General features: G+C 45.4%; 1 long non-coding RNA gene across 1 annotated transcript; it reads right to left on the bottom strand.

The window, feature by feature from the left end:
• Nucleotides 1-6,277: 6,277 nt before the first annotated feature.
• Nucleotides 6,278-6,632, bottom strand: LOC134988256 (uncharacterized). Its single transcript, XR_010193757.1, has 2 exons — nt 6,563-6,632; nt 6,278-6,379 (listed from the first exon to the last, which is right to left on the bottom strand). It is a non-coding gene; the product is annotated as an uncharacterized LOC134988256 (long non-coding RNA).
• Between the last annotated feature and the right edge of the window lie 2,487 nt (nt 6,633-9,119).

Genomic DNA, 9,119 nt, shown 5'->3' with positions numbered 1-9,119 from the left:
GTCTGAGGAACAACTTAGTCTCTCCTCGCTTACAGATCTTGACCTCAACCTTACGAACCTTCCCATCCTTGCTTGGGAACGTCTTGGTGACAAGACTTAAAGGCCATTCGTTGCGTTGTGACTGGCAATCTCTGACGAGCACAATGTCACCTGGTTTTAAGTTGGGTTTGGCAACTTGCCACTTGCTCCTTGACTGCAGGGTAGAAAGGTATTGTCTTTTCCATCTGTCCCAAAAGGTGTTTGCAAGGCTTTGAACTTGTCTCCATTGACGTTTGAACAGGTGTTTGGTATTGAATTCTCCAGGAGGAGCATAGGTAATCCCGGTCTTCTGTGTAAGAAGAGTGGCTGGAGTAAGTAGAAGTGGGTCTTCTGGGTCATTAGACACTGAAGTCAATGGTCTTCCGTTGACAATAGCTGAGACTTCAGCCATGAAGGTTGTTAAGCTCTCGTGAGTAAGTCTTGCAGTTCCCACTTGCAAGAATATGGAATCAAGGATTCTGCGTATCATGCCGATCATCCTTTCCCAGGCACCTCCCATATGAGAAGAATGAGGCGGGTTGAAGGTCCATGTACAACCTTGCTCACTGAGATATCTCTCTATGCTTTTAGTGTCAATGTTCGAATTAATTTGTAATTCTTTGGCTGCTCCAATGAAGTTGGTACCTCTGTCGGACCGGATGTGTTTTACTGGGCCACGGATAGCAATGAAGCGTCTAAAGGCATTGATGAAGCTTGAAGTGTCCATTGATTCTATAACTTTGATGTGAACAGCTCTGATGCTTATACAAGTGAATACAACCGCCCAGCGCTTGCTGTTCGCATTCACACCTCTAGTATGTCGTGTGATGACAGTCCATGGACCAAATACATCAAGACCAACATTGGAGAAAGGAGGGTCTGTACTAAGTCTGTCTGTTGGAAGATTAGCCATCTTCTGAGTTTGGGAAGTACCACGAAGTCTACGGCAAATGATACATTTGAAGATTGTGCTGCTTACACACCTTTTCGCTCCAATAATCCAGAACCCAGCTGATCGTAGAGCTCCTTCGGTAAACAATCGTCCTTGGTGTTTGACTTCGTTGTGATAGTGTTGCACAATTAAAGAAGCTATGTGGTGACTCCCAGGAATGATTAAAGGATTTTTCTCATTTGTCTCCAAGTTTGCTTCTTGAAGATGGCCTCCTACTCTCAATAAATGATTTTCATCAAGAAAAGGGTCTAGCTTTTTTAAGGTGCTGTCTTTGGGAATAGGATTTCCACTGTTAATGCAGTCGATCTCTCCGGAAAAGATTTGGTGCTGCACAACACGGATGATAAGGCTCTTGGATCGTTGTGTTTCTTCTGGTGTGTAAACATTTTGACAGTGATGCCAACCTTTACATCCATTCACACTTACAGATGCGTTGCGTTTAAATGAATGGACTATGTGAGTTAAGCAGGTAATGGCTCTGACAAGTGATTTCCAAGTTGAAAATCTTTGGAATCTGTGAGGCTGAAGTTGACAATCTGAAGTTACGGTATGGATTGTAGTTATTTGTGGACGAATTTCAACATCTGAGTCTGCGTCTACTAGCTTGAATATGCTACTTTCAGGATTGTTCGAATCTGCCTTGTACAGGAATTCAGGTCCTCTGAGCCATGTAGTGTCTTTGAGGATACTGGCTGGGACAGCTCTTGTAGCGTGATCTGCTGGATTGTGAGCAGTAGATACATAGTGCCACTGTTTTGGATTGGTGGATCTTCTGATTCTTAGCACACGATTGCTGACATAAACATGGAACCGTCTGGTCTCGTTGCATATGTAGCCTAATACTACCTTACTGTCTGTGTAGAAATCTGCTTCAGAGAGTCCAATTGGTAACTCAGATGAAATGAGCTCAGCTAATTCTACAGCTAGTACTGCAGCACAAAGTTCAAGTCTGGGCACTGTGTGTTCTGGACGTGGAGCTAACTTTGCTTTGCCCATGACAAATCCAATATGACATTGTCCCTTGATGTCCATGGTCTTAAGATATGCAACTGCAGCAATTGCTTGGGTTGAGGCATCAGAGAATACACATAGTCTCTGGTTTTGTACTGCTGTAGAAGGCACGGGGGCATATGGACGTGTAATGCGGAGGTTGGTTAAGGTAGATAGAGAATCTTTCCACTCTTGCCACAAGTTTCTTTTCTGGGGAGGCAGTGGGGCATCCCAGTCAATTGACTCACAGGTTAGGTCTCTGAGCAAAGCTTTACCTTGGATAGTGACAGGAGCTGCAAATCCTAAGGGGTCGTACAAGCTGTTTAGAGTAGAGAGAACACCTCTGCGAGTGAAGGGTCTTTCTTCGCTGTTTACTTGGAAGGTAAAGGTGTCAGATTTTAAGTCCCACAAGAGTCCAAGGCTACGTTGAGCTGGTGGGGAATCGGTTCCTAAATCCAAGTCTCTTAAATCGCTGGTATGATCTTGGGAAGGGAAGGCTTCCATCACTACTTTGCTGTTGGAAGCTATTTTGTGAAGCCTCAGGTTTGAACAAGCAAGCATTTCCTGAGCTCTTTTGAGGAGGCTGATTGCTGTCTCGGCTGTTGGCATAGATTTTAGGCAGTCATCCACGTAGAAGTCTTTATCTACAAGTTGTCTAACATCAGAACCATACTCTAGCTCACCCTCTTGCGCTGAACGTCTGAGTCCATAGATGGCAACTGCAGGTGAAGGGCTGTTACCAAAGATGTGTACCTTCATGCGATACTCCGTGATGTCTTTTGAGGGGTCATTGTCTCTGAACCAGAAGAATCTTAGGAAATTCCTGTCTTTTTCTCTCACAAGAAAGCAATGAAACATTTGTTGAATGTCAGCTGTGAAGGCAATAGAGTCTTTTCGGAAACGGATGAGTACTCCTAGAAGTTTGTTGTTAAGGTCTGGTCCTGTCAGGAGTACGTCATTTAAAGAAACACCTTCAAACTGGGCACTGGAATCGAACACCACTCTTATCTGACCTGGTTTCTTCGGGTGATATACTCCGAACATTGGCAGGTACCAGCATTCTTCTGTGTCTTTAAGAATGGGAGCTATCTCGGCGTGACCATTCTCAAATATTTTAGCCATAAAGGAGAAGAAATGATCTTTCATCTCTGGTTTCCTGTGAAAGTTGTGTTTAAGTGAAGAGAAGCGTTTGAGTACTTGTTCTCTGTCATTAGGAAGGCGTTGTCTGGGTGTTCTAAAGGGTAGAGGAGCAACCCAGCTGTTGGCATCATCCTTGACTAGTCCTTTCTCCATTATTTCCAAGAATAGTTTGTCCTCTATGGACATTGCCACCTGGACATCCTTCTTTGTTCTCTGGAAGACTGCGTGTCCCAGATGATCTTGATAGTTGTCACAGATATGGTTGTCACTAGTTGAGTCTATGAAGGTACAGTGTGGTAACTCCTTTATGAGGAAATGGTTATGACATGGCTGGAATAGAGAAGGGCGTCCATTTTCTAAAGTACAGGTAAGCATGCTGTTGACAGAATCTGGTTTATGCACATCTCCAAGACATACTTCTCCTATTATTACCCATCCCAGATCCAGTCTTTGAGCGTAAGGTGCGTTATGTGGACCATTAATCTGACTTCTGGCTTTGTGGACTTGTAGGATATCCCTCCCAATGAGTAGATTTATTTGGGCATGTGGATCCAGTTCTGGTATCAGATGTGCTATGCGTTTCAAATGTGTATGGTGTTTAGCTACATCTGGTGTAGGAATCTCACTCCTATTGTCTGGAATCTCGTCACACTCTGTGATAGTTGGTAAAGAGAGACATGTCTTCCCATCCAAGGACTCAATTTGATAGCCAGTTGCTCTCCTTCCTGTTGTCTCAAAACTCCCTGCGCAGGATCTTAAGGAGTAAGGAGTGCTGGGTCCTTTAACATTAAAGGTCTCAAAGAAGATTGATCTGGCTAGAGACCTGTTACTTTGGTCATCTAGGATTGCATAAAGTTTAACGGCTTTGTCTGGATGGCCTCTGGGGTAAACTTTGACTAAACATATTTTGGAGCAGGATCTACCGCTAATGGCATCTTTGCAGACTTCGGTACATTGTGAAGTTATTTCTGGTGTGACTGCAACAGTGTCTTTTTGTTCTACACTGTGCTCCCCGCCATGCTCTGTATCGGTATAACTGTGTTGCAAAGCCCATGGGGGAGGACCAGGGTGTAGAGCGGTATTGTGGTCTGTGCTGTGGCATTCTGTGCAGTTAGCACTAACCTTGCAGTCCTTGGCGAGGTGTGATGTGGAGGAACAGCACTTGTAGCAGATCCTATTCTCCTTTAAGAAGGCTTTGCGGTTCTCCAGGGACTTTTCTCTGAAGGTTCTGCATTTCAGGAGAGGATGCGGTTTGTGATGCAGAGGACATTGCTTGGCTGGATCTTTGTCTGTGGTCTCTTGGCGATTAAAGCTGGTAGACCTGCGGAAAGAATCTGAATAATGCACATTAGTCTTGTGAACTGCAACTGATGTTTTGCGGGGGTTAGGTACCATAGGTGCAGTATTTGTCAAGGTAAAGGCAAAACTAGGATCATTCCTGGTCATAGCTTGCTGGTGTACAAAGTCCACGAAAACTGAGAATGGTGGAAATTGCACTTTGTTCTGCCGCTTATATTTGGAGCCATGGTTGATCCATTGTTCCTGCAGATTATACGGTAGTTTCTGCACTATAGGGTTAACGCCTCTGGCTGTGTCGAGGAAGGCAAGTCCTGGTAAATCTCCCTCACATTTAGCTACTTGAAGTTCTTTTAGTAAGTCACTTAGTTCTCTGAGTCTCTGATAGCCTTTGTTGGGTAACCTGGGGAAATCGTCTATTCTTTTGAACAGAGCACTCTCTATTATCTCTGGTGAGCCATAGCACTCATTAAGTCTATCCCAGATCATCCTAAATCCATTCTCAGGGTGGTTAATGTTAATCACTCTTATCCTTCTAGCATGTTCTGCAGATTCATTCCCAAGCCATTTAATTAAGAGGTCTATCTCTTCACTATGTGAAAGGTCTATTCCTCTGATAGCATTTTGAAAAGAGGACTGCCAGGCTCTGAAGTTCTCAGGGCGATCATTGAACTTTGAAATACTAATCGTGACTAATTCACGGCGGGTGAGAAATTTAGCAAAGTCTAATGTGTCCTGATTGGCTCTTGGAGATGTCGGTACATTAACACGGTAGGTATATGGTGTGTAGTCATACCTGTTAGTGTTGTCTGGTTCCCGACGGTTGGTATCACACCGCTTCTGTGTGAAGTAGGCTGTGTCTTTCTTGGAGTTTGCAGATTCAGACATCTTAGGTGGGGAAGAGTTGTCCCTCATAGGTTCACAGTGTCTAGGATTCTCTTGCTTGCAAATGTGTGGTCTGTTGTCCACTGGTGGTGGCGCTGTAGAGTGTACTTGATTTGTTTGCATGAGGTCTGAATGCGTACCTTGTAAAGATGGAGGGTTGCTACTCCTTTTTGAGACTTGACGTACGTATTCTGATGTGCGTTGCAGTGAATCCTGAGATCCATTCTCTGTGTCAAGTACATTGGTTCTTCTTATATCAGGGAGTTCTGCAGTCTCCAAGATTTCTGCTTCAGCTATGGCAGCCGCTGCCTCCTTCTCTGCAGCGAGCTTCTCGCCGATTGCTTCTAAGCGTTTGCTCTCGATTTTTAATTGCATCTCCTGCTCGGCAAAGTTAGCCCTTACTTTTGCGGCTTCCGCTTTTGCACGTGCCATGATGGCTGCATTACTGACAGACAAGGATTTGGAGGAACCAGAGACTTGGGACCTTGTTTTGTATGAGGATATCGTTTTCTGTGACATGGTGATCTGGTAGAGATGTTTGATTGTGTAGAGACTGCTGTAATGCTGTCTGCAAGTAACTGTTCAGACTGTGTCGCAGATCTCTGAGGAGTCAGTATCTTTGAACTGTTATGAAGCTGCTTGACTGTGAAGAGACTGTTGTGTTGCCTTATAAGCGTGGCTGCACTGACTTGTACAGGTTTCTGTGTAGTCAAATGGCGGTACTCCTATTGCTGAGCTGCCATAGTTGGTAGACTGTATAGAAACTGTGTGGCTGTCATATGCAGATAGCTGTGGCTGGCAGTGTAACGGCTCTGTAAGTCAGTATATGTCCCCACTGCTGACAGGCAATGATTCACTGACGGAGTCAGTGTAAGAGAGTCCATCTGCTTGTAGCATTCGATGTTTTACTGTTCAGCCTCTCACTAAGCCCTTTCTGGCAAATTTGAAGCCTACAGTATAACCACCTTTACTTTTCAATAATCTGTTCAGAAGAGGTGTTTGTAGAACGGTGTTTTATTATTCAGTAAAGGGATCACAGATATGATGCGTTGATTTGATGTACAATACGATATGATGATGTGTGATAATGAGGTAAAACTGTTAATGAAACAAGAATATGCAATTATGATATGCATGTGAAAAGCAAAATGGATATACACAAGTACATATAACATGGGCTGTGCAAACATGTGATTACATGTGCAAGTATAAACTACAGTGCAGCTAACATTACTCACTGGCTAAACAGGTTGAGATGAGACATTTAATATACAAACTCACCATCGAATGCTATATGAGAGTTGGACCCATGTAAAGCATGACTGTCTGGGACCATGAGGGAAGTAGAAAGGCTGATCCCAGCTTCTTCATCCCAGAATGCATTGCAAGACTGGCTACAAGAGGCTATGAGGGTCAAATTAATTGATGGGACTGACCACCAGATGGGGCAATAATACAACTTTCTGTAGTAAAAGTAATCAGATCTACACAAAGCATATGCTGAAGGCATGACAGTGTGTGTTAACTGTATATGTTACCCCATTGCATTACTCTTTTGCAGCCTGGTGCTGCCGACAGCATGTGACTGATTAACCAGAACATCTGTGAGGAAGTCCCTTAAGAAGGAATGGTGGGAGTGTCACATACATGTTAGTCGGGGGGAGGGGGGGGGGGGGGGTTTGGGGGGAGAGTCTAAGGTATAAAAGCCTGCCTGGGGCATTTGTCTGGGCAACCTACGCTGAAAAAGTGAAAAAGCTGGCCAGAGACTAGGGAGAAGGTCTCTGTTTGTGATAGGGCCATTTGGGAAGCTTCTGTGCAGTAGCGGTCTTGCCACGGGCAAGCAGGACTTTTGCCCGGGGCGCCGCCTCCCGGAGGGCGCCGCACCAGGGCAAGATCCGCTGCTGCTGTGCCCCCCGCTGCCGCTGGCCGCTGTGAAGGGAAACTAGACGCGTAGCATCTAGTTTCCCTTCGTGGAGAGGACCTTGGCTGTGTCGACCTTTGTGCTGTCGACCCTCAGTCCCAGACCCCACTAAAGACACTAACAAAGGGCCTTAGCTGCTCACAGAAGCAGGGCCGGTTCTGGGGCTCTGTGCGCCCCGGGCAGCAATAGGGGGCGTGGCTTTGTACAGGGGGCGTGGTCATTTACGCCCCCTGTACAGACTACTGTAGCGCTCTGAAATGTGCGGTGCGCGATGATGTCATCGCGGGTCTGGGACTGAGGGTCGACAGCACAAAGGTCGACACACCTTAGGTCGACGCCAATTGTTCGACACACCTTAGGTCGACATGGACAAAAGGTCGACATGGACAAAAGGTCGACAGGAACAAGGTCGACGTGGAAAAAGGTCGACATGAGTTTTTTTTTTTTTGGTTTTTTTTGGTGTCGTTTTCTTCGTAGAGTGACCGGGAACCCCAATTAGTGCACCGCGTCCCCTCGCATGGCTCGCTTCGCTCGCCATGCTTCGGGCATGGTGCCTTCGCTCCGCTACCGCTTCGCTCGGCACACTTTACCGTTCCAATCGTAGTCCACGTGGATCGTTAAGTATGAAAAGGTTCAAAAAAAGAAAAAAAATCGTGAAAAACTCATGTCGACCTTTTTCCATGTCGACCTTGTTCCTGTCGACCTTTTGTCCACGTCGACCTAAGGTGTGTCGACCAATTGGCGTCGACCTTTGTGCTGTCGACCTGGAGTCCGGATACCCTTTAGTGAACACTAACCGTATGGCTGATACTGGTCTACCGTACTGACAAAATAAACTGCAGTGCAGTCCAGAGTCACTGTGTGCTTCCACTACCCAGCTTCATTGCCACAGTAATCAAACGTAAAGGCAGAGAAACAAAATAAATAGTACTTTGTCTGAAGACTTAGATATTTTAAGAGCTCTGTTCTGCATAGTTTGATATAGCTATGCACATGGTGAGCAGTGTTAAGAAGGATTTGTGAGACAGAGAATAACAGGCTGTGTATAAGCGAACGCAGCCAGAATTCAGCTGCTCCCAGCGGGGTGAGATTGGGTGACGTGAGACAACAGCAAGGAACTTTTTGGATGCAAACGACAACACACAAGGATGTCACTGAGATCTACGTGCAGGGAAACAATTGTTTTCTCGTACTGAACATATGTTAATATAAATATAAACCAGAGCGTTAGCACTTGGGTATACATCCTACTGTCTCAGACTTAATTAAATATCGATTGCAAAAATGCAGCAATTTATATGCGAGCCATGAAATATACAGGGAAGGAGTTTATGAGGTGACATTTCGCGTTCGCTTAATAAACAGTGAGCCGTCTTGGTGGTTAAGGAGGCATTAACCTAATGCCCAGCTAATACTAGGCCAGTGATAAATGGAAATGTGAGATTGTGGTGCCAGCAGGATGCAAAGGAGAGCAAGAAGAGAACAGAGCAAGACGTCTGCACCGTTCACGCGCCATCTTCCCATTTATATTAATGCTTCAAACTTACACATATTATTATTATTGTTTATAAGGTGCCACCGTACAGTGGGGAAATAGAGCAGCTATATAATATTTCTCTTACGTCCTAGAGGATGCTGGGGACCATGGGGTATAGACGGGCTCCGCAGGAGACATGGGCACTCTAAAAGACTTTAGATGGGTGTGCACTGGCTCCTCCCTCTATGCCGCTCCTCCAGACCTCAGTTAGATCCTGTGCCCAGAGGAGATGGGGTGCATTACAGGGGAGCTCTCCTGAGCTTCTCTGAAAAAGACTTTTGTTAGGTTTTTTGTTTTCAGGGAGCACTGCTGGCAACAGGCTCCCTGCATCGTGGGACTGAGGAGAGAGAAACAGACCTACTTAAATGATGGGCTCTGCG

This window comes from Pseudophryne corroboree, chromosome 2 (genome assembly GCF_028390025.1).
Source record: "Pseudophryne corroboree isolate aPseCor3 chromosome 2, aPseCor3.hap2, whole genome shotgun sequence".
In the NCBI taxonomy this organism is placed as follows: domain Eukaryota; kingdom Metazoa; phylum Chordata; class Amphibia; order Anura; family Myobatrachidae; genus Pseudophryne; species Pseudophryne corroboree.
Note: the sequence above shows the minus strand (reverse complement) of the source record. Positions and strands in the feature narration are given on the sequence as shown.